The sequence below is a fragment of the Ursus maritimus genome, unplaced genomic scaffold (genome assembly GCF_017311325.1).
Source record: "Ursus maritimus isolate PB19 unplaced genomic scaffold, ASM1731132v1 scaffold_4, whole genome shotgun sequence".
Lineage (NCBI taxonomy): Eukaryota > Metazoa > Chordata > Mammalia > Carnivora > Ursidae > Ursus > Ursus maritimus.
The window spans coordinates 70,942,996-70,968,886 of NW_024426552.1; the positions used below are offsets into that span (position 1 = coordinate 70,942,996).

The 25,891-nt window shown below is 48.6% G+C and overlaps 1 long non-coding RNA gene across 4 annotated transcripts in view; it reads left to right on the forward strand.

Moving 5' to 3' along the window:
• Positions 1 to 301: 301 nt before the first annotated feature.
• The window catches only part of LOC103676000, a 32,057-nt gene continuing 6,467 nt past the window's right edge, over positions 302 to 25,891 (forward strand). The window contains exons 1-7 of one of the 4 annotated variants that reach the window (XR_005832209.1): positions 302 to 599; positions 7,242 to 7,393; positions 7,773 to 7,905; positions 8,022 to 8,213; positions 19,831 to 19,987; positions 20,089 to 20,295; positions 25,054 to 25,192. This is a non-coding gene — a long non-coding RNA (uncharacterized LOC103676000). The remainder of the gene's footprint in view (positions 600 to 7,241; positions 7,394 to 7,772; positions 7,906 to 8,021; positions 8,214 to 19,830; positions 19,988 to 20,088; positions 20,296 to 25,053; positions 25,193 to 25,891) is intronic. The other 3 variants (XR_005832207.1, XR_005832208.1, XR_571970.2) reach the window with 3 other exon arrangements.

The following is a 25,891-nucleotide window of genomic DNA, read 5'->3' on the forward strand; positions in this document are numbered from 1 at the left end:
GAAAAGGGGACTTGGTGGGGGGAGTTGGACCTAGAGCAGGTCAGGAGGCTGGCAGAGAGAGGGTTCCGGGAGGACGTGGTCTGTGATAACAACAGCAGGAACTCCCCTTCACTGCTTAGCATTTCAGGACAGGTGATCTTCAGGGCATGCTGGGGGTGAGGCACACACCCCGTTTCAAAGATGAGGAAATGAAGGGTCAGGGAGGCTGTGCCACGTGCCTAAAGGTCAGACACTGCACAGTGGTGTGGGTTTTCATCCTGTCCTGTATCTCCCCTGGTGTCACGGGTTAGAACTCAGAAAACAGTCATCCTGCGAGGGACCAGGGCTCTCTACCTGCTGACGCCAAGGAATCAGGCTGGGAGGGGTGGAGGGGGGGGAGCAGGACTCCAGAGGGCCTGACTCCGCCTCTTCCCGCAGCAGCCCCTCCCCGCGCGGGGCCGCCCCACGCTCCCCTGGGACTCGCCTCCTGCCTCCCCTGACCCCGCAGGGCTGACAGCCGTCAAGCTCATCACCTCTGAGATCAGAGAGACTGGGAAGTAGACACTAGCGCTGGTGAGCGGAGGAAACACACAGAAGAGCAATTAAAGCGGCGCGGGGCGGTAAGCTTGCCTTTAATGGCTTGCAGCTGCACCAAGCGCCGCCTCCCCCTTCGGGCCCTGCCCTGCTGCTGGGGCTGCCTGTCTGTATTTCGCATCCCCACCAATTAGATCCCCATGTGTGCTGCAGGCGTGAAAAAATAGAAAGTGAATAATCCTTCATTCTCTGCTTGGCGAGCAGCTTTGATCCTCTCGGCGCGGTGGCCCCGTTCCGTCAGAAAGTGCATCCCTTCTAGGTTTCCTTTTTTTTTTTTTAAACCCAGTTTCCTTGTCTCGAAATGACATTAACCTCCACCCAGAGACCTGTGAAATGACCACAATTCATCTTCAGCCTCTTCTGATCAAAGCTGGGTTGGGTTTTTTTCTTCATCTCTCTTTCAAACTTTTGCGACACAGCCCCTCTTTTCTCACATTGGTTTGCTGCCAATGTTTCCAGGCTGAAATCAAAAGGCAGAGTCTATTAATATCAGGCTTCTGCAACAAGGCCACCATTGTCTGCTTCATTTCAGGGTACCTACGGTCTTCTGGGGAGAGAGAGGGAGAGAGGGGGAGCGTGTGTGTTTAGATAAGCGCTTTCAAAAACTAGCAGGAAGAGAAGGAGTTAATCCTGGTTTATTTCAAACGTATGATAAATCTCCGTGACTCTGGCTATGGCTTCAAATACCGATCACTTGTCTTATTTTGAAAGCATTAAGGTCTCGGAGTCGTCTTCGGTAGGCAGACCTATTTTGATGCTATGGATACGGTGGTGGTGAAGCTGCTGGTGGCCCTGCAGGGTACAGGCGCTGAAGGAGATGGCCCTGGAGGGGGAAGGGGAGTTGGGCAGTGGGGATAGTGTTGGCGCTGCTCTGGAAGGGGTGCGGGAGGGGTGGGGGAGCAGGGCTGGTAGGGAAGCAATGGAGGAAGTGGTGGCGGAGGTGGTGGTGATGTGGAGGAGATGGGGGGTGTGGAAGGGGTAGTGCTGGCAGTGGAGGAGGAAGTAGAGAAGGACCCAGGAAGGTGGGGGTGGGGGTGGTGGAGGAAGCGGAAGAGGAAGTAAAGGAGAACAGGGATGGTGTGGAGGGAACGATGAAGTCGGAGCAGAGTTACTGGAAACAAGAACGAGTTACTGTCCACGGGGCCTTTACCCTGTCTCAGCAGCTCCCACAAAGCTGGGAAGGATCAGAAGTGTATCCTAGGAATCCCCAGTTTGACCCAGAGGTCTGCGAATCCTTTCCTCCTGGGTCCCTGGGCGGGTTTTAGGTGGTGCTCATTCACAGCTGAGGCCTGTTTGGGGGACCCCTGTTGGAAAGAGCTCCCCCTGGGTCATATATCATAGACATAGATCCCTATCGTCCGAGTCCACTGCAAGCATCCACCGCAAAGTAACCTTTAGGAGGAGGGGGGTGGGGGCGAGTGGAGGGGGAGAAGCAGGAGGGAAAAGATCACCTGGGTTATCCAAATGGAACATGTGTAGGGCTCTTAAGAGAGCTGCATGGTTCAGGAAGAAAAGTGAACTGGGGTCCTGTGGCCTGAGTTTTAGCCCTGCTTTTGCTGGCTGTGTGGCCTTGAATGGGCCTCTTTTCTTCTCTGTTTGCCAGTCTATCATGGTGTGAAATGAGGTTATTGAGTCAGAAGAGCTCTGCCAGCTCTGGCGCTTTGTTTCTATTTTGGAGAAATTAATGCAAACATTAGAGCTTTGCTGGAGTTCCATTCTGACTTTTTGAGGATGGAATCCTATTTTCCATTTCTTCCAGCTGGCCCTTTGCTGAAGTGCAGAGGGGTCCTAAACTGACCTTTGTCGGCCTGGGGTAAATGGGTGGGCCACATCACCCAGTGCCCATAACCCCATGGCTAGAACCGAACTCCAATCAAAGTCAGCCCGGTTTTTTTCTCACACTTGCCTTAGAAAAAAGTCACAAGTTTTGGTAAAAGGACCCCAAAGCAGCCTGCTGGCACCTTCGAATGCACATTGACAGTGGTGAGAAATGCTAGGCAAGCCCCAGAATGAAGCCATACGTTCCTGAGACCAGAGTAAGCCATCGACATTGGTCTAGAACAGCAGAGTAAGGAGCAAGGGAGGGTGTGGGGTAGGAGAGGCAATTCAGGAGTGAATTCTCTGCTGCTGGTGAGTCAGGACAGGTGCCGGCGGTGAACTCTTCCACTGAATGGGATATGGTGGCATGGCGGGGACACTGGATTATTAGGCAACTTACTTCTGTGGCTTTAAGTACATTACTTCCCCTCTCTAGACCTCAATTTCCCCATTCCCACTCTAATGAGATGGTAATAATACCAGCTGCCGTGTTGCTCTGAACCTAAGAGCTCTTTGTGAATTGCTCAATATTCTATACGTGTTACAGGATTTAGTTTCCCTGGGCTGGGCTGGGTGAGGCAGGTAGGAGGAAGGGTGAGCTGGGTGGGAGCTCTCCTGACACACTGAGTAGCCTGCAGCCGTTGCTGATGTAATTACGGATTTCCAAATGAGAGAGGACCGCTTAGAGCCCCTGTAATTGAAATGGGCTCTGAGGTGCACCACATTTGAATGGCTCAAAAGATATAATTAGGCAATCGAAGAGCCAGGCCTTGAAAGGAGGAGACCCAACATTTTGTGAGTATTGACCACATGTCAGGATGGGTGCTTTAAACACATGATCATGGTTAATTCTTGTAAGGTAGAAATTATTTATCCTTATCCTTATTTTATGGATGAGGAACCTGAGACTGGGCGAGATTAAGTAACACCCCCAAGGTCCCAGAACTGAATCTCTGTTGACATGCAGGTCTGTCTGTCTGTCTGTGCAGGTCTCCATTATAGCGTGTTAACATCTTACCAAAACCAGTTGAAATCTTCCTCCTGATTTTCAAACATGGCACAAATGGCCTGCCTGACTCTGGATCTTTGGGGTTGACACCTGTTTCTCAAAGCCAGCTCTCCTGACCAGGATCGACCACCAGGGAGGTAGTAGAAACAGTGTGAGGGAAATCTTGAGTACTGTTACCCAGCGTTAGTTCTCGTTTCCTCAAAAAGGAGAATCTAAAGGTGCCTCCAAGAAAGAAAGAAAGAAAGAAAGAAAGAAAGAAAGAAAGAAAGAAAGAAAAGAAAGAAAAAGAGAGGGAGAAAGAAATGGAGAAAGAAAGAAAGAGGGAGAAAGAAATGGAGAAAGGGAGAAAGAAAAAGAAAGAAAGAGAAAGAGAAAGAAAGAAACTCACAGGGGGAAGGAATGTTATTATTCTTGGTTTGGTTTGTTTGAAGGCAGGGATGGAATTGCTCAAAAGCTTGGTCAATGACACGCAGCGATGGTGTCGGGGTGGCTGTGCTGGTGCAGACACTCAGGATTCGGGATCCTCGGGAGCTTAGTGAGGGGGCAGAAACATGCCTTCTATCTCTTAGATAACTCAGCTTCAGAGCCACAGCACTGTGTCATATGGAAAAGGGTATGTGATGTTCAGGAGCTTCTCCTAGAGATGGAGACGGAAGGAGAGATACGAGCGGTTGGAAGCCCATGTCAGAGTTGGAGTTGTTCCGGCCTGTTGAACTGCTCCTCTGCCCTCTCTGCCCCATTTGGATGCTTCTTCTCTTCCAGGGCATTGTTTGTTTGTTTGTTTGTTTGTTTGTTTGTTTGAAGTAAGCTCTATGCCCAACGTGGGGCTTGAACTCACAACCCAGTGGTCAAGAGTCACATGCTCTACGGACTGAGCCAGCCAGGCGCCCCATCGTCTTTCAGGTCTTCGTTTCCACGTCACCTCCTCGGGGATGCCTTCTTAGATGACCAGATCCAGAGGCTGTGTCTCACAGCACACCGTCCTTCCCCTTCAGAGCTGCACTAGTCACAACTGGCAGTGATAAGTGTAGTCATTTGCCCATGTGACGTCTGTGTCCACACCTTGCTGTCCCGTCCATGAAGACAGGTGCCGCCCAGATGGTTGTTTCTTCACCACATTTTGTTGAGTGCCCAGCACATGGCAGAATGAAGGGATATGTGAGAGTGGTTAGGAAAAAGGAGTTGCGTTTGAGAGGGTGAGCTCCATGGGGCATCTAAGTATACAGAGGGAAGGGAAGACCCAATTTTATTTTATTTTTTAAAAAAGATTTTAAAAATTTATTTATTTGAGAGAAAGAGAGAGAGCACACAACAGTGGGGGGAGAGGGGCAGAAGGAGATTCCAGGACCCCGGGATCATGACCTGAGCCGAAGGCAGACGCTTAACCGACTGAGCCACCCAGGTGCCCTGAGAAGACCCAATTTTAAGCAGGTTTAAATATAAGGATATTTATTATAGCATCTAAGGAGCCTCACAGCTGGCACTTCCAGGATTGGCACAGAGGCTCCCTGGTGTCATCTGTGAGCCTCACCACCATGCAGGAGAGTGGGGGTGGGGTGAGGACAGGCTTGTGTACGGGCAATAGCTGTGTCTACTGCACTTCCTAGTGTAGACCCTGGAGGCCGCATGACTGGAGGCTGGACTCGTAGACAGCAGGATTAAGACAGAACATACCTCTTTTTGTTCATTACAGAAGAAGTCTGATTGCAGTTGTTCCCTGATTCATTGACGTAATGGTAGACCTTCACAGTTCAGAAATGCGAGGTCATTCATGAGACGTCTGCTGTAAGGTTAGCCCCACGTCCCGGCAGCTGAGCGGTGAGACCTGGGCCCTTTGCTTGGAAGGCTGCATTCAGAGGCTCTTGTGCTGAAACCATGAGAGAGTGTCACCTCTCCAATGGCTGGGTGGCGAGACTTGCAAAGCACGGGGAGTGCTCTTCTTTCCCACCACTGTTGCCAGCCTTGGCCCAAGACTTCCTGTTAGACTTCGGAAATTTCTTGATTATTGTACATTCCGTGGGTTGTTTATCTGCCTGCTTACTTGGCATCTCTGCCGGGCTGTCTGATAGACCTCTTGGACTTCATGCATCCCAAACAACTCTTGGTTACCCCACTCCTGCACATTTGCTTCTTTCCCAATCTTCGCATACTGGGAGATGTACCACCAGTCCACTATACTCAAGCCAAACTCTAGGAGTCACGTCTGATTCATCACGTTCCCTCCCATATCCAATCCATCAGCAATGCATGTCCAAAATATATGCTGGACCAGTGACCGCTCACGGTTCCCGCGGCTCCCGGCTGAGTCTGGGAACGCCCCTGTCGGGGCTGGACCTCTGCGGGAGCCTCTAGGTGTGTCTCTTCCACTGCTTTCCTTGGCAGCCAAGGCTTTTTGGTCATTTTGAAATGTGAAAAGGTCATATTAGTCCCCAGCTTAAAAACCTCCAATGGCTTCCTGATGCCTAGAGAATAAAATTCGGTCTTTCTTCATGGCCTACGAGATTCTGTGTGATCCGTCCTTCGGCCACCTCCCTGACTTGTTGAAGTTTCCTTCTCTGCATTCCAGCAACCGGCCAGGTCTCCAGGGCCCTTGCAGTAGTAACACCGGCCTGAGATACCAGAACTCCGCAGGCTGGCCTTTTCTCATAATTCAGCCTTAACGTAAATAGGGCCTTCTCAGAGAAGTCCCCTCTAACTCCTGATCAAAAACAGCCCATACCTCCAGCCTCGAAGCCCTTACCATGGGTTCTTTTCCTCATTGTAGTTGCCACTGTCTGATTTGTGTTCATTGGCTTACCTTTATTATCTGTCTTTCTCGGCAGAACGTGTGCTCGAATGAGGGTTTCTGTTGCTTATGGCCGCACCCCCAGTACCAGAACGGTGTTGGTGTTTATAGGTTCTCAGTGAATAGCTGTTGAACAAGGACACGTTTTAAAGCCTTTGACTCTCATATTAAAATATAAAACTCCCGGGCTGCCTGGGTGGCTCAGTCGGTTGGGCATCTGACTCTTGATTTCGGCTCAGGTCATGATCTCAGGGCCCTGGGATCAAGCCCGGCATCGAGCTCCTCACTCAGTGCAGAGTTTGCTTGGGATTCTCTCTCTCCCTCTGCCCCTCACCCCAGGCATGTGTGCTTGCTCTCAAATAAATAAATCTTAAAATATATATGTAAAACTCTGCACGAGAAGAAGGAAAGCAATACTCTTTTTGGGAAGACTGAAACAGGAGGCAGGGGTCACCAAAAATGTAGGTAGGAGAGGCCTCAGACACTATTGTGATGGGTGAGCTTGAGGGCAGAAAGGGAGGACAAGCATGGATGCATGGACAGGCGGTCCAGAATTTGCTCTTGGTCCAACCATGAAAAATTTAGAGACTGAAGATGTCAGAGCCAAGGAAAGGAAAGTCACTCAAGGGTCTGCCTAGAGTCCTTGAAGTGTTTTTTAATGAAGTTTGGAGTCTCAAGCAAGTTGTTTAGCTTCTCTAGGCCTTACACTCTCCTGGCTTTGGGCAGGATGATTGCTCCATGTTCCTTCCGTGGTTCGTTCAGTAAGTTTTTTTTTTTTTAATTAAGTATTAATTGAGCACCTACTGTATTCTGCAAGCCATGCCATGGGCTAGGCAAATAGCAAAGAACAAGGCACAATCCCTCTCCTAATGGAAATAACGTAGAAAACAGAAGCTAAAGATTGACAAATAAATATGTCATGACAAATCATGTGGGGAAGGGGAAATAAAAAGTGCAATGAGAGAGTTTATAAATGAATATCTTGTGGGGATTGTAAAGTCAGATACATTTACTCTAAAAAAAAGTGATATTTTCTTAATTTAAAAAATGCTCAAGCTTTGGGAGAAGGTGATGAAGTGGCTTCGGGGAGAGTTTCTGGCCGAGTCTCCGACAGTGGGGTGTGCATTTGCACAGCTGCCTTCCCCATCACAGTGATGGCTTCCTTTGGTCCCTCTACAGGACACGCTGGGACTTCTGGAGCCAGGAGGGTGAGCTCAGTGGGTTATCTCTGGGCTGAGGGGAGGGATGGGGAGGGGAAAGTAAAGAACAGTTTTCTTCTGTGCAGCAGAGGAAGGTGAAACTTGGCATTTTCAACTTTCTATTCCAATCCCCTGACCCTACTTGGCCAAACTCCTACCAACAGGCAACAAAGAGGTGTTCAAAATGGAAGCACATCCCCCCCACCCCTACTCACTGTGATTTTGTAGTGGGTGTGGACCTTGGTACCTAAATTTGTTTGTTTAAGGCATACAACTTCCTTTATTTGTTTAAAATTATCCGAAGTCCTTCTCCACGCCCCCATCCTTTGCGGCAGAGGGTCTCAGTCCCAGGCATCACTGGGGATCTCTCCTCTGCTCTCTCCCACAGGTCTCAGGGAAGGTAAAATCTGCTGAGCCCTCCCAGGCTTGGCTTTCCTCATGACCTGGAGCCATCCCCAGGAGGGGTCTGCCTTCTCCCTGCAGGGCCGAGACCGCACAGGACTCCAGGGACCCCTCTCCAGGTCTGGGAGAAATTTCTCACCACTCTTCTCCTTGGGCCAGCATCCCTCTACCCTTTGGCTTCTACAAGAAACGGCAGGAGACTTGATTTTTAAGTGTTTTTTTGCTTGTTCTACAGAAACCCCTGAGGCAGGAGTGTCTACCTGCTCAGAAGACTTGTGAAAATTCAGGAAAAATGCATGCAAATGAACACTTTAAAGATGACCTTGTGTAGAACCGGCGCTTTGCAATCTGGAAGACTCTGCGTTTGTCTGAGTCCTAGCTTTACCTGAGCCAATCAGCATCTCTTCCAGCCTCCTTTTTCCCATCCGTAAGTGAGGGAAAATCACAGTAGAGACTTCTTCATGGAATTGTTATGAGGGTCAAGTCTGGCTTGCATGCAAAATTCTTAGGACAGTGACTGGCGCGTGGCAAGTACTCAATAAATGTTAGCTACGATTTTAATAATATACGATGTTAGCCATGGTTATAAAATAGATTGCTAACTTTTATCTCCTAGCTTCAAGATTGCATATAAAAAGTTTTGTGGAGGGTGGTTTCCCTGGTGCTGCTAAGCCCTTCCCACCTTCCCCGGACTGTGAAGGGGCTTGGTGAGGCCAGCAGTAGTTTTCATGTTCCTTGAAGAGCAGGTGCAAGTCCGGTCACGACTTCCCATCAACCTCCTTGTCAAACCCAGAGAGAGTGACGATCTGTCCTCCTTGGAGGTTCCTACTTACTGTGTGGCAGCTTTTGATTTATAACCTCTCTTGTTCAGGCAGATTTTTTTCTTCCCTCTACTCCTCCTTCCCCTCCAAAATACTACAAGTGAGTATCATTTATATTGATTTTTTTTTTAAACCTACCCTCCGGGGAGCTCATTCCCACCCCCAGAAAGTCTGGGAGGCCAGCCTCTGGTTATATTTTTCCTAAGGCTAAGTCAAATTTTCGTTTGTTATGGAAATACTAAATCTTTTTTAAAAAACAGCCTCCAGTCTTTGGGACAAACATTGACATGGGCTGTGGGCCTGCGCCTGCGCTGATGACAGGAGGGGGAAGCTGGGAGGATGGCAAGGCCCTTAGTGATGCGCATGGGGGCGGTGGCAGCTGAAGCCTCAGACAGAGAGAGGGAAAGAAGGCAAGACAGCAGGGTTTCTGGGCCTGAGAGAGAGAGAGACAGAGAGATGAGGAGAGACAGAGATCCGTGGGGTAAGGGTCTGGGGAAAAAAGAAGACAAGGGCAGAGTGCCTGTGTAGTTTTCTGAGCATTCAATTTAAGAAAAGATTTGCAATGAGAAAGAAAAAAAAAAGCACATGTAAGGAAAATGGCTTTAAAGGGCAAGTTAACTGCATCTTTCCAAATTGAAAGCCAGACCCGGAAAGTTTCATTCAGGAATTAAACACAGAGAAGAGCTGATAGACTGGGTATAGGTCCTCATATCTTTCTGACTTGGAGTCATTCTGTAGATTTGAATGAGTCATCTCTGCATGTATTTTTCTAGACTTTCAAGAGTTAAGGAAAAATCTTGACCTTATGGCCTTTGCCGACACTATGTTTGAGGACTAGCTTTCACTTAGTGCCTGATACGTGTTAAGTATTTAGTAGAGGTTTCATAAATGTGTCTGAATCCATCCTGAAAATAATCCTGTGTGGGAGATTTGTTTTTCTCTTTAACAGATATAGAAAGTGAGGCTCCGTGAGGTTAAACCACTTTCTTTTTTGTTTTTTTTTTTTTAATATCTTATTTATTTGAGAGAGAGAGAAAGAGAGGGAGAGAGAGCACTCGTGAGAGAACACAAGTGTGGAGAGGGAGAAGCAGGCTGCCCATCAAGCAGGGAGCCCGATGTGGGACTTGATCCCAGGACCCTGGGATCATGACCTGAGCTGAAAGCAGTCCCTTAACCGACTGAGCCACCCAGGTGCCCCTAAACCACTTTCTAAAGTCCTGGGACCTGTAAGTACTGAAGCTGGGATTCGAACCCAGGCCGGCTTGGACTCACTGTCCATCCAGTCCAGTCCACCTTACCAGACGGGGCCTGAGCATTACCTCCCCAGTGTTCTACCACCTTCTCGGGCTTCCAGAATTTCATGGAAAACAATTCCACAGGGCTCCTTCCCTGTCCCAGCTGCAGCCACTCAAGATACTGGCCTACCGAGCGGCCCTCCCTTGTGAACTTCCCGTGCCTCTCCCTCTCCCTCTGAACAGCCCAGAAGGGCCTGCAGCTCAGGTATGTTTTGAATATGTCTTTACCTGATAGTCTCCCAGTGATGTGGTTAACCCTTGACAACACAGGATCTTATTTTATTTTTTATTTATTTATCTTTTTAAAGATTTTATTTATTTATTTGACAGAGATAGAGACAACCAGCGAGAGAGGGAACACAAGCAGGGGGAGTGGGAGAGGAAGAAGCAGGCTCACAGCAGAGGAGCCTGATGTGGGGCTCGATCCCATAACGCCGGGATCACGCCCTGAGCCGAAGGCAGGCGCTTAACCGCTGTGCCACCCAGGCGCCCCAGGATCTTATTTTAAAAGCGACATTAGCCCATGGCTTTTTAATTTTAGTTTTTATATTTATCAAAATGAAACACGCACATAATTTGGGGAGTCAAATAGTTCTACAAGGGCTGCCTCTCAAATGCTTGTGTTTCTGTTCTGAGTTTTCAGTTTGAAGCATTCACCCTTGAATCCCCACGAGGGAAGAGGACTGTAGCTCTTTCACCCGCTGCCCAGCCCCCCTTAGACACATGCTCCTTTTCCATTCCACATTCTTAATATTGTGGTGTTTTAATGTAATTCATTCATAATTCAGTATTTACAGTACAAAATATAGATTATAGTTCTAATGGAGCCCTTCAGCAAGCTGTGAGTACTTTTCCTTTCTTGGAGTTAGTGACTGTCTTATTTTTTCATTTGCTTTGTTTATTTGGTATTAAGCAATCTTTAAAGTTCAAACTCTTTGCCAAAGACCTAAATCCCCTCCACAGGTCTTCTATCCAATTTATCTTTGCGCAGGAGCCGCTCTGGGAGCTCTGCCCAGCGGTGGCCACTGGTGGCCCTCCCTGCGTCTCTCTCTGGGCTGTTCAGCTGTCCTAGTAGGGGGGAGGGGGCTGCAGCATCCTGGGGTCCCCTTCACTGCCCTTCCCAGGGGGGATCTCTTGTTTCCTACATCCTCCGGTTTATTCTATTCATGAGGAGCTCATTTTCTAGGAATGACATGAGAAACAGGGCATGCAGCCATGCCTCGCTAACCTCAGTATTTCCAGCACCCCGCATCATAGGTGCCCAATAAATGTTTGTTAAATAATGGAAGGATAAAGGAAGAAAGGAGGACAAGAAATCATCAGCAGAGAAAAAGTTATCACAGGTCTAAGAGACAAAAGGGAAACAGTAACTCCTGACTACTTGATATTTACATGACTGACCTAAACTTTTAACTTACAGTTTACATAAGTAATAATGAAAATTCGCAAGAACTCCGGGATCTAGGGGACTCTTATCTTTCCAAAAGGCTGTCTGGTGTGGGGGAAAGCATGTAGGCACTGAACGAGTTACTTAACCTTTCTGTGTCTTGATTTCTTTGTCCACTAAAAAAGGGGATGATAGTACCTACCCAGGAGAAGTGCCGCGTTGAGTGAGAACGAATAGCTGTTGAGCGCTGTCATATGTCATCCCATTAGAATGACACCTAAATTAAATCATTCGTATGCAAAATACCTACCTCCATGCCTAGGCTTTTGTAGTACAGTTGACCCTGGAATAACATGGGAGTTAGGGTTGCTTACCCCCCCACACCCTCAGAAATCCATGTGTAACTTTTGACTCCCTCCAAATTTAGCTACTAAGAGCCTGCTGTTGACCGGAAGCCTTACCATGACATACACATTTGATTAACACATATTTTGTATGTTCCATGTGTTAGCTACTGTATTCCAACACTAAGTGAAGCTAGAGAAAAAATGTTATTAAGAAAATCATAAGGAAAGGGCACCTGGGTGGCGCAGTCGGTCAAGCGTCCGACTCTTGATCTCAACTCAGGTCTTGATCTCAGGGTCATGAGTTCAAGCCCCACATTGGCCTCCACACTGGGCATGGAGCCTACTTAAAAAAGAGAGAGAGAGAAGAAAAAAAAAAGAAGGAAAATCATCAGGAAACTACATTTACAGTACTGTATTTGTTGAGAAAATCTGTGTATAATTTCACCTTCGCAGCTCAGACCCATGTTCGAGGGTTGACTGTACTTGGTAAATGAAAATTATTTCCTTGATTTCCTTCCTTTCTCCTTTTAAGAACTCAGGGTGCTCTGACTTCACAAATACAATAGTATTGATGATGGATGTTGAAAATGGTTATCAACGCTCAGAACTGGGTTCAGCTGTGAGGAGGGTGATAGCGGCGAGGTCCCGTTCTAGTGGTGGCTCTCACGGCGACTTGCTGAGTCTCCTTAGGCAAGTTTCTCTCCCTTTTTGAGCCTCGGAGTTTCGTTTAGCAGAATGCAGGGCCGTGTGGATGGCGACGAAGGTCCTGCGCCTCACCCCGACTCTGCCAGACTCTAACCTTGTTCTGTGAAATGCCCTTCCCAGAACCGACTCCACCCAGCTGCTCTTAGCACAATTTGACTGCAAGACAGATGCTATCGCTGCCCCTGGCACCGGCCTCCTACAGGACTGGAGCCCATGATAGATGTCCTCGGAGGCTGACTGGGGAGAAGAAGCCGTTACATTCTTCTGCAATGTAATGCAAAACAGATCCGGCTTTGGCTCCGGCCAACACCAGGGAAGTGGACTTCCTTGTAAAAGCCACGTTGTCAGCGTCAGCCCGGGGTGATTAATGACTCTTTAATCCCAGAGCAGAATACCTGACAAAATGCGCTTGGGCCAAAAAGGCAGAACAAACCTAATTAGCCTGGTCAACCCACTCACAAGGTGTGGGTTGCTAAGGACCCCAACAGCTCGGAAAGGAAGCCTCTCTCTCTGCCTCTCCCTTTAGGTCTGTGAAAGAATCAAGTGTCCACAATGGGGAAGGGACTCCATTAAAAGCAGGGGCTGGCCAATGAATAAACATGCAGGTTACCGTGTTGATATTTCACTGAATGCCACTCTGAAGTGGGGTGCTTGGGGCCTCGGAGGCCGGCGCCCCCGGTATTGTACTGGGGGAGGGACTGGCCATTTGAAGTCAAGGTGAGGACATACTGGGGGCAGATGGAACCTGCTTTGTTTGTGAAAGAGTTTTTCTGCTATTTATGCTAATGAGTGGGAAACACTTCTCAAGCATTTCAGATGATTCTGTAATGAGGCCCGGCAGAATGTGCCAACATTGTTGGCCCAGGACAATTTTAAACTCCCACTCGCCACATTAGCAGCCCCTTTCTTTACATGAAGGCCCTTGGAGGGTGAAAGAGGACAATGAAGGAAGAGTGAAAACATCACAAAGAGAGGCTTTTGTTTCCCCTTCCTTTGAACCCTCTCAAAAGCCCGGTTTCAAGGGGTGTGTTGGGCCTGCCTTTCAACGTTACTGAACCCAGAATCCCCTGTTGTTTAGCAACATAGAAAGCTGACCTTAATTGACTCCACTTCTGAGCGGGCTTTGTAAATCACTCTGCCCCGGAGTGAAATTTCCTGACGGGGTCTGTGTGTGATATACACCGTTTGTACACAGGATACCAACATGCCCGTGCAACGCACACGCGCTCTTCGCCTCACAACCTGCTCTGTGGACATTCTTGACTTGACTTCTCCCACGCGGCCTCCCTCTGAGTCTGGAATCACTGTTCGCATGACACGGCTAAGATGGCGGAGCTTCGGGGAGGTTAGGTGACCCGACCGGAGTCATACGTCAAGGACGGAAAGGAGCTGTGGCTGGAACTGAGATCCCCCCTGCCTTTTCCCCCTCAACCACAGTTGTCCTGGGGCGCCACGTCACGCGCGTGTGTGTGTGGGTGTGGGTGTGGGTGTGGGTGAGTGTGCCCGAGAGATATCTTCAGAGAGGAGTTTGTTGGAAATGTTATTTTTTAGGGCCTGAAGGGCGCTGCTAGATTGTGGTGACATTTTGGATTTCCTCCCGAATGGTTGGTCATGATAGCATTTCATTTGGTCAAGACTTCTCCTTTCACTGGACTCTAGCTGTGACCCGTGGATTCATCTGCACTCCTTCCTTCCTGGGTCCCGAGTCACCCAGCGGCGGGCACATGGCTGTTGCAAGGCGCCATAATGGATACTCCATCTTCCCTATGGGGAGCGCCTCCCCTGAGCCTTCTCAGTTCCAGGGGCGTCGTGAGGAAGGGGGTCCACCCTGGCACTCATCTATAAATTTGGCTGCTGTTCAGGCCTGAGAGACACGGGTGTACCCTCAGAGCCTCTAGACTGGTAACAATCAAAGCTGACTTTGATTTCTGACCAGGGCTGGTGTCTGGGGCACGTGATCCGCACAGTGGCGGCAGACTCTGGGCTCCACAGGGCGTGGTTAAATGCGTCACTACCTTGACGTTCTTCATACTTTCATCTTTGAACTTCTGTTTTATAAGCGAAGTCCAATAAAATGTGGGAGCAAGGGTGCTATGTGCCCTACGCCTGTCCACACGGTTCCTTGCTGCCCCGTTGCACGGCGCCTTCTCCATGCACTCCCTGCGGGAGTTCAGTGAAAGTCACGGCAAGCTAAGTGCCCTGTGTCACCACTGCCTGGGGCGCTCATGGCCCGGAGAGGCTGTGCTTTCTGTTCAAACCAGAATGGAAGGACGCCAGGAGAAGGCAATGGCTGCTAAGAAACACGACGGACCGGAGAGCCCCGTCACACCGTTCCTGCTCACGTGACTGCCCCCTATGAGCCAGTCAGGCCGTGAGGGAACAAAAGGGGGAGAGAAGAGGATGTCTGCCTTCCCGGCAGCCTCTGAGGTGAACCAAAGGCGGAGAAGGGTGGGAGAATATGTGTGTATTACGCAGTAGCATAAAAACAGTTGAGTTAGCACAGAGCAGCACTTCTACTGTTCTGGAAAGAGCTGCACACATATGCATGTATGGGCTACGAAGCCCAAGTTCTACATTTTGGCGACTCTGCCTCGGGGTTAGATGCTCTTACATTTGCACTGAAATCTGGCATTGGACAATCTGCAGAGGAATGGTAAGACTCATGCAAATGCTGTAAAATTTTGATTTCTCTTTACTTAAAATGGCATTAAATAGCAAATAAAACCCACCACGACAAGTTGAGAGAGAGACCACAGAAGGAAGGGAAGAGCTTTATATTCCGGCACATTTAATGGCACTTTTTTCCCTGCTTTTTGGACCAGAAGCCCAACGCTTTTGTTTTGCACGGGTCCTGCATTATGTAGTTAGCCCTGTTCTGGCAGAAGACACAGAAATGAATCTATGTTTTTAAAAACAATCTTCTGTGATCACAGATGTCATGATTAACTCAAAAAGGAACTGATCTGTGAATGGTACTGTTCTTTGGGTCTCCCTTGGGTGCTGGAGGGGCCGGTGCAAGGTGCTGCATTGCTCTGTGGGCAAAGGGTAGCTGGTGGAAACCACGTGGGCCTATTACCTAAGTAAACACGGATGAGTCACTTATCTCGAGGCCTCTTTTCTCTTAATCTGCAAAATGGAGATAACACACGCCTTGCCCATTTTGTCTGAAGTTCCAGCAAAAAAAAAAAAAAAAAGATATAAAGATGTTTTGAAAAATGTAAAATGTTGTGCATGTCCAAAGGACTTTATAACTTTTAGTATTACTGAAAAATCACAAAGCAAGAATCATGAACATTGCTCTTTGTTCCCTCTGATTTGCAAATTAATTTTAAATGACTTTCCACCAAATTTGCATAAATCCAAATTCATGTCTTTTTTTCTTTTACAGAAATCTGTTAATAACTGTTTGGAAGATAGTACGGAACTTTAATATATTCACAACTTTTTCTTCCTCCTTGTAATATATACATCGATGTTTTTATTTTGTTTTTATTTTTTTTAAGATTATTATTATTATTATTAATTTATCTGACAGAGAGAGAGACAGCCAGCAAGAGAGGGAACAGAAGCAAGGGGAGTGGGAGAGGAAGAAGCAGGCTTCCAGTGGAGGAGCCTGATGTGGGGCTCGATCCCAGAATGCCGGGATCACACCCTGAGCCAAAGGCAGATGCTTAACCACTGAACCACCCAGGCGCCCCTACATAGATGTTTTTAAAGGCCAGAGTGGTTTGGCCAAAGTAAGGAAGCTTTATTCCATGCAAAAAAGTAAAACATAAAGTAGTGTATACAGTATTCTATAATTACACAGTTGTCAAATCTGTGCATAGAAAAATGAATGGAAATAACCCCAAAGCCTAATAATTAAAAAAATAAACAACCTCTCACAGACGATAAATGAGCCCAAATCACATAAGGCCCTATCATAACGTGGTCTACTGTTTTTATCACACAGTTTAGATAACTTTTGGATTAAAATATGTTTCTCCAAATGTAACAGCTGTTCACAGGTAAAGTCTGATAGATTAACCTGCTGAGACTATAGAAATGTGCTAATCTTATCCCTCCAATAACGGCATTATAAATAGGTCTCTGTCATATAGTAAGAATTTTATAATAAATAGCAGACCGATATAGCAGAAGAATGAACTTACTGGAAGGAAAACATTTTTGCTCTAGGACATTGGGAATGTAACTTCTCTTAGCATGGGCCTCAGTTTCCCCATCTGTCCCGGGGATAGAGTGGACACTAAACTCTAAAGGGCCGTCCAGCACCAGTATTCTGTGTTTTGATGGCCATGATGTGACCTTCAAAGCTTTAGTGCCAAAGTCATGCTCAGAACCACCTGAAGTGAGGCCGTGAGTACACATGACAGCAGATGGCATAGATGGGTTCTGTGTCCCAAGGTGATACAGCCGATCTGGGGTCTCAAATACCAGTTTCAAGTCCAGATCCAATCTGTCCCTTGGCCTGATGCACTCTTTTCTGGATGGGGACTCAACCTCCAGGAGTGGGAGGCTTTTCCCAGCACTGAGAGGAGTGCATTCAGCTTTCGCACCTAAGGCTGTCTGACCGTGTCCCCAGCATACCCACGCAGCAGCTGACCCGTAAGTGTTTGTTGAACACTGAGCTATGGTTTCATAATTAATTACTCATTTTATTTCTCCTTTCAGACTACAAGCGCTCCAAAGTCAGAGGCTCAGCAAATTCAAATTCATCCCTCTTCCCCGTAGCACCTCGTGCATGCACGGGACCTAGCTCATAGTGAGAGCCCTGCAGATAGGAATTCAAACGTTCTAAGTAAACTCGAATGATGACCACTACCCATTTGGCTGAAATAGGTATTCTTGCTCATGAAGGACCCCAGGCTGCCCTGGATAGGTCCTGGTATCTGCCTCCTGCTCACTGGTGGGAGGAATGGGGACACAACTTGTGCTTTTCTGGGGGGACGCAGACAGCCAGAAACTAAATCCCCAAACTCTTGCTTGTCTTGACTAAAGACCGCGCTTCTCATGACCTCAGGCTTTTCTTGCTTTGCAGTCTTGTTCGAAATGGCGTTTGGAATATACACTCCCCAGCAATGAAAAATCGTGTGAGGCTGTTCATAGCAGCTGTGTTCATAATAGCCTCAAACCAGAAACAAGCCAAATGTCCACTGGCAGGAAAATGGGCAAACAAAATTCATTATAGCCTTACTAGAAAATACTACTCAGCAATAAAAAGGAGCAAACTAAATGGATGAATCTTAAAAGCATGCTAAGTGAACGAAGCCAGATGCAAAAGAGTCCATACTGAATGCTTTTATTTAAATGCAGTTCTAGAACAGACCAACTTCATGGAGAGTGATAGAAATAGGAACAGTGCTTGCCTGGAGGTGGAGGGGGGTGGTTTGCCCAGAAAGAGGGCACAAGGGAAGTTTCTGGGTTGATGGAAATGTTCTGAATCTTGACCCGGGTGGTGGTTACATAGGTTACACTTGCCAAAACTCATTGAACAGTATGCTTAAAAATCTCTACGTCGCATTGTTTGTTCAATTAATCCTCGATTAAAACCCCCCCGCAATATTTGGAGCTGAAGCGTCCCAGCTTTTTCGTGGCTGGCTGGCTCTCTCCCGGCTCAGACACGGGGAAGGAAGCCGTGATTCCTGCAGCTGTGGCCACCCTACCGATCTCCTCACATCCGCCCGGGGCGGCCCCAGCACGTGGCCCATTTCTCATCCAGGCACTTTGCTGGCACTTTGTGAATGCCTGTCTCTCCCTGGGTTCTCTCGGGGCCCACGGAAAACTCCCATCCTTCTTCCCCTAAGTACTTCTTCAGATCTCCAGTTCTCTCTGTGTTTTCTCTTCTCTAGGCTAATCCCCAGTTTTTCCATCCATGCTTCATTGAACGTGGTTTCCAAACCCTTCCTTGTTGTAGGTCCCTCCCCTGGACACGTTCCAGCTGCCCCAGGCCCATTTCAACGATTCTCTGAACACTTTGGCAGGCAAACTCGACTTCTCCCTCCAAAGTGATTTCAGAGGAGGAGGCGGGCTGTGAGCCATTGTCAGAACGAGCCAACAGGTTAAACTTTTTTTTAAAGGGGGAAGAGAAATGAAAATGTGGTGGGAATCCCGCAAAGGCCCCTGTGAATGATTGACACACATTTAAGCAGACACCGTAGTTGTGCGATGCCAGGGGGCTGATCCATTAATAGATATAATTTGTAGGCTCCCGAGGAGAGGTTAAAGAGGAGAGCACAGATTCCTTTGAGCCGACTTGGGGCTCCATGTCATCTGTCCCAGCCTTAATCAAGTTATCATATCAACCGGGTGTCTCCTGGACTCCAGCTCCCTGTCTGAAAGAGGAAAAACTTTGCAGACGAATTTCTAGCAGCAGGAAGTCGGTGCTCTCCTGCGAGGTCGGATAAAAAGCACCTGTAACCTCTCCAGGCCTCCCTCCTGCTCCTGCTGGGAGTTCAGCTCAAGTGGCTCCCTTATTGGATTACGCGTCTGGGGCCTTTTCTGGTGCAGGTATCCAGCCCACGGCGTGCCCACTGGCTCCCTACGAGCAGAAAACATTAAAGTTACTCTTTTGTGAAATTATGGGGAAGCTGAGTGGGCCAAGCGCTCAAGTAGGGGTGTGTGTGTATGTGTATGTGTGTGCGTATGCATGCGTGCAAGGAGGCACACGCATGTGTGTAAAGAGAAGAATGCTGTCTGTGAGCAAATGGGGCGTTGATTTATATTTGCTTCCTTTAGTCACAGAACAACTGAGTGGCATCTCTAAGTTCTCACGATAAAAAAAAAAAGAGGTAGAGAAAAAAAGACTTCTGCTTAACCCCTATAGATCATTATTATTTTTTCAGTGTTTGTGAAAACTTTATAACATGCATAATGTGCAAGCAATGGACCAGATTCTATTACCGATTTCTTTGCTTCGTGACTACATAATTCAAATTATTGTGCTGTACAGTATTTTATAATGAGGGTACAAATTATGATGCTCTTTGTGACTATTTTTTTTAAAGATTTTATTGAATGATTGATTGATTTGAGAGAAAGAGGGGGGAGGGGCAGAAAGAGAAGGAGAGGCAGACTCCCCGCTGAGCAGAGAGCCGGACTAGTGGACCCCTGATCATGACCTGAGCTGAAGGCAGCCCCTTAAGCGACTGAGCCACCCAGGCGCTCCTCTTTGTGACTGTTTCCATGTGAAGGTATTACTGAACTTTCTTCCATGTGGTGGTAGGTTTGCGCCTATCCATCTCTCCTAAGCATTACTTTAGGAGTGGAGAAAGAGAATGGAGGGGGTGTGTGTTGTAAGCATGTGTCTACTCTATATTGCCGGTTTTCTTTTATTGGTTTCCTTTTAAAAAAAGAAAAAAGGACATTTATTTTCCCATTCAATCACCAAAAAACAAAAAACCGAAAAATTTTGCAAGGCAATATTTTGAAATCATTTCAGGAAATCGTAACCTGATCAAGGACAATAATGGTAATGTCATTTCATCTGCAGGTGCCCCAGACTCCTGAGAATCCCGTCTAAGCCCTGGGGCATTTTCAGATCAGCCTGGGGCTTTGGGAAGACTCTGGTGGTGGAGAGGAGGTGGTGGTGCTGAAAAGTCAGGATGAAATTGGACTTGTCCGGGCGAGCGAGGACCGCGCTGGGCTAGGTAAGCAATGGACTTACCATTCATCGGTTCATTGCCCAGGGGGATAAAAGGAAACACACCCTCCGAACTCAAGATGCCTATTGATTTATCCCCTTTAACAGACCAGACGCTTGGGAAGCCAATGTCTTGGGGCTCGCTGGCTGGTGGTGGTTGGGGAGAGAACCGGGGCGCCCGCGGAGCGACCTTCCCAGCCTCTGCCGGGATGCCACCGGTTAAGCGACCTGGCTGCACAGAGGGGCGCCCTGGCTGCCGTCGGGGAAATAAACTTGATTTTCTGAATTCTTTGGCAGCTGATGGCAAAGGGCCAGGTACGGTGGCGCCGCGGCGGGGGTTGGGGGGGAGCTTTGCAGAAGGCGGCCACGGGCCACGGAAAAGTGGGCCCAGACCCACGCTGCCCACCTGCGCCCCGGGGGGTCCCGCCGCCACTGGGGGGACGGGGTGGGGGGCGGTGAGCCAAGGCCAGCCCTTCGTTGCGGGCCACGAGAGTGCTGGGCGCAGGGCCCGTGTGCAGGGTCCGTCTGCTGAAGGAGAGGGGCACCTCACACTCTCCTAGCGCTGGAAGTCCCAGGGCCTCTGCGGGGCTCACAAGCAGCAGGGGACTTCTAGAGCTTAAGCCAGTTCATCAAGAAAGGAGCACAAGTCCCTTGTCTCATTCAGCCTTTTGCTAGGGTTTTGGAGGCGTCACCAGAAATTCCCCCAGGCTCTATGAACTGCTCCCCGCCCCTCCCCCCGGCCTGTCTGTAGGAGATTCTAGCTGGGCATTGCATGGGTCCTGCCCACCTGTCCTGTCTGGGGTGTCCCTGAAGGGCGGTGGTGGAGCTCACGCTTCCTTGGACGACACAGCAGAAGCCCGAGGGGAGACTCCAGCTGCGGGGCCTCTCAGGGCAGGGATCATTGCTCCGCTCAGTCATTCAGAAACATTTCCTGAGCTCCCCCAAGCCCGGTGCGCCTCTCAGAATGTCTGCCCCTCCTCAGGCCCCGACCGGTCTTGCTCCCTGGTCTCCTGCAGGGGCAGCACCTGTCAGACTCCCCTGGAACCCAGAGCATCGGGCTCCTTCCCAGCACCAAAGGCCCTTGCAGTACAAGTACAGGCTGGCCCCTCCTCATACTAGACGTGTGTGGGCCATATTTCCTCAGCAGCGCTCTGGAGCGTTCCAAACAGCCACCAACCACCTCAGACACTAGCCAAACTTTGCTCCTGTTCCTTTCCTGTCCAGAATGAGGCAGCTCGTAGTGTTGATTTTATTTATAGAGGATGTCAGGATTCCAGAAAAGCAGGCTTGGAAAGGAACAAAATGTGGCAGATAACACACAGCTTGCTAGTGCTCTTTCACATTCCGAGCAAATCTGTACATAGAATGAAGCCCAATATCTTTAGCTGCTATTAAAATACAAGCAGCCCTATTTTTTTAGTGCAAAATGGGGGCCTCGTGCTAGACTAATTCTTCCTCAGGCTTCATTCACTTTGGCAGATTTTTCTACTTGACCCTCTCTTTCAGAACCAACACTAACAAATAATGATACTAAAGCCGTTCGCTTCATGTCTTTAGAATCTCTCTCAGAGGAGTCTGCTTTTCTGCTGGAGCCATTTTATTTCAGGTTGATACCTAATTAAATTCAGTGTAATGCAGGACTCGTGTGTGAACGTGGACGTGTGTGTGTGAGAGAGAGAGAGAGAGGGAGAGAGAGAGAGTATGGTGCTTGCAATCAGCAGGAAGAAGCCTGGAAATGAGGCCTGATTAAATGAGAATCTAAATATAGAACAGGTACCCTAGGAGTTCTAGAAAGATAAATTATTCTCAGCCTTGTACAGTGACAGCAGCTTACAATGTGTTTGTCTATGTCATAATGGAGTAGTTTTATTTATGTGTGTAATGCTGATAACATAAGAATATAATTATCCCACTCACAGGATGTCAGCTTCCAACTGCTTCATTGTATTAGCTATCTATTACCATGTAAGAAATTACCACAAACTTAGTGGCTTCAAACAACACACGCTTATTATCTCACGGTTTCTGTGGGTCTGGGGTCCAGGCACAGCTGAGCCAGGCCCCCTGTTTTAGAGTCTCTCACTAGGCTCTAATCCAGGTATTAGCTGGGGATGGGGTCTCATTCGAAGCTTGATGGGGGAAGGATCCACTTCCAAGCTCATGGGGTTGTTGACAAGATTCAGTTCCTTGAGGGTTTTGGATTGAGGGCTCCTTGCGGGCTACCAGCCAGAGGTCAGCCTCAGTTCCTTGCCACGGGGACCTCTCTCTATGGCAGCTTATTGTATCAAAGCCTGCAAGGGAGACAGTCCGTAGACACTCTGCTAGTACAGTGAGTGTTACCATCTTATGATACGATCATGGGAGTGACATCCCATGCCTTCGCCAGATTTTACTGATAGAAATCAGTCCCAGGGGCGCCTGGGTGGCTCAGTTGTTAAGCGTCTGCCTTCGGCTCAGGGAGTGATCCCAGGGTCCTGGGATCGAGCCCCGCATCGGGCTCCCTGCTCCGCTGGGAGCCTGCTTCTTCCTCTCCCACTCCCCCTGCTTGTGTTCCCTCTCTCGCTGGCTGTCTCTCTCTGTCAAATAAATAAATAAAATCTTAAAAAAAGAAAAAAAAAGAAGAAATCAGTCCCAGGTGCTGCTCACACTTGATAGGCAGGGACACCAGGAGGCAGGGGCCCTCTGGACCCCGACAGGGTCTGTGCATCATGCTCATTTCACCCGCAAGTAAACTGAGGACCTGAGATGGATGTGCCCTGGTCACAATCTCAGTGAGTTAATTTAGGAGATTAGACTCTCATCTCAGCCTTTTATTCTGTCTGTGTTCTTGCCCTCCTTGCATGTCTCCATAATACAAGTTTAAAATGCACGACACTTCTGGTCCTGGAAAGCAGGCACGGTCTCTGCGTAGCTGTCTTCACTGCCAGGTTAACCCTGCCTGCCCCATAATCACTGGGGTCCGTTGCTAAGAAACTCAAGGAGCCACAATCCCCTGCCCCCACAAAATATTCTTAAACCAAAATGATAGAAAGGGCCCCCTTTTCCAGATCAATGAAATGAGACAATTTTAAAGAATCTCAAGGTATCTTAGTCCTCACCCCCACCCTGCCATAACTGCTTGTAACAGATGAGAAAACTGAGGTCTAGGAGAGAGAAGTGATTTATTCAAGCTCACACTGACAGGGCGCGGTTCTCTAGAACACATTGAAAGCAAGCACGGAGAATGTATTGGCTCGAGCATAACCGTAGGAAGGGCTGGCTCTCCCTGACAGCCTGCAACTCAGGATCCTCAGCCCCACCCAGGCCCTGAGACCAGGAGGAAAACAGCCAAATAAACAATAGATCTAATTCCAACAGGCCATGTTGCTTTTGGAGGGAAAGAGCTACTCGTAAATTCTAGACAAATAAAAGCTGCTTAAATAGTTAATTCGGTAGGGACCACACATCACTGACCTATACCACACAATGTCGTGGGACCTTAGCTTTGACTCTGTCGTATCTGTGAGATTACAATCCCACCTCGAGAAATGGGAGTTCAGTCTAGTTTGACATAAAGTGTGTGTGTGTGTTTCTTTTGTTTCTGGGGCCGCCAAGACTTTGTCTCATCTCCTCTCTGTACTAGAAAGAAAAAGTATTTTCTGACCTCCAGTCACTGCACTTGGCCAAACAATCTCCCAGCAAAGTTATGAACAAAATTTCCTCCTCCCCTTGTGTTCTTATGAAGGAGGCCTCTGGCTGCATTTGCCTTCCATTGCTTAAAGAATAATCGAAGGAACAAACGAAACAGGAAATAATGAGTTCTGTGCCCGTTCCTGTTGAGTTTGGGAGCTCTGGGTTATCTCTTTGCTGGCTTTGAAGAGCCCAAATCACTCCGTGTCAGAGGAGTCCGGCGAGAACGAGGGGGTTGCTCTTAGCTCGAGCTAACTGAATCGTTCTGATCCTGGGCTGCCTTAGTTTTCTCTCCTGGGCCCAAAGGGACTTGCTGAAGTCACTTGTTTTCCATTAGAAATCAAAACTCTACTTCAGAAAAGTAACCATCAAATCATTTGGGAAAAAATAAGGAAAGAACATTTATTTTAGCAATAAGATGATCTCTTCTAGGATGCATTCCTAATTCAATAGAAATGTTTCTATTTGAAATAAAGTCTACATGAGTATTAGAATACCGTGGATTGATTTTCAGGGCCCTTTGTGCTCGCGGACCTTACCATTTTCTAAGTGTGGACCGTCAGGTCTCTGTCCCTTTGCACAGGTTGCTCTCTGTACCTGGACTAGCTTCCGCCTTGTCTTTTTTTTTTTTTTTTTAAGATTTTATTTATTTATTTGACAGAGAGAGAGACAGCCAGCGAGAGAGGGAACACAAGCAGGGGGAGTGGGAGAGGAAGAAGCAGGCTCCCAGCGGAGGAGTCTGATGTGGGACTCGATCCCAGAACGCCGGGATCACGCCCTAAGCTGAAGGCAGACGCTCAACGACTGAGCCACCCAGGCTCCCCCCCCCCCCCCGCCTTGCCTTTCTGACACACTTCTTCCCACCCACCTGTTAGGGTCCAGCTCAATCATCACCTCCCCTGTGAAGCCGCCCAGCCCCCAGATGTTCTCTGGATGCACAGAGGTGGCTGCTTCCCTCTTGGGATTCTCACAGCCCTCCTTTAGGGTGCTCGCTGGACATTGACAGCTTTGCCCCCGGGAGACTGTGGTGAACAGGATGGCAGTATCTCACTTCAGTCATTTTTTCCTTGTTTCTTTTTCTAAAAGGTTGTATTTATTTGACAGAAACAGACAAGAGAGTGAGAGAGCACAAGAAAGAGGAGCAGCAGGCAGAGGGAGAGGGAGAGGCAGGCTCCCCGCTGAGCAAGGAGCCTGATGCAGGGCTCGATCCCAGGATCCCGGGATCATGACCTGAGCCAAAGGCAGACACTTACCCAACTGAGCCACCCTGGCGCCCCTGTCCCATATTCCTAATCGTTCCCTACATTTATTGAACACTCAGTGTGTCCAGACAGTACGCTAGGGCTTTTACCTAGACCATCACACAATCCCTTTGAGGTAGGCCCTGTTATGCTCTTTTTACAGATAAGAAAACTGAGGCACAGCGTTGAAGTCAGTTGCCCTCAGGCTCCTGGCTAGTGACTGAGCCAAGTGTTAAGTCTGAGCTGTCTGCGTCCAGAGCCCAGCTCACAACCTCGGAAGAATCACAGAAGCTTTGTCCCAGGTATACATTGGCTGTAACTGAGCCTCGATGACACCCTGGTTCCTGTCCTCGTGCTTCAGATACATAGATGAAAGAGACCGGGTCCCTGCCCTTGAAGTTCTCTAAGGACGGGTGGGGTCAGAGCTCAGACAAACACACAGATTGTTGTACTACCGGGTGAAATGAAAGTCATAAAGAAGCACATGCTATGGGGAGGGAGCCTAGACCCTCTGGGGGATGGATCAGGAGAGGCTTCTTGTAGGAGGTGGCGTGGGAGGTGAGTCTGCAAGGATGGGGAGGATATCAACAGGTCTGCAGAGACGGGTCTGGACAGGGGCTCTGCGGGAGAGAAGCAGTGGGGGGCGGGGAGCAGTGGGAAAGGAGGCCGGGAGGTGAGGTTGGGCGGAGCACAGAACCCCCACTCCCCCGCCATCTGCCCTGAGGGTGCCGCCAATCTGGTGAGCAGAGCCAGGGGCTATTTTAACGGAGCTCCGGAGCTCGGAGAACCTGCCGTCCAGATGGAGCAACGCGCTGCCTGGTGGGCCTGCCGCTTCAACCGCTAGTTCAGTGTCTGAACTGAGCGAATTCCAAACTTGCCCGTCTTTCCGAAGTTTCTGCCTTCACGGTTGGCTTGTGATAGTTCTCTATCGGGCTCCCACAGCCCCGACCACCTCCATTCCCTTCTAACGTTGATTTGAGAGATTCCGGGGAAATTTCTTC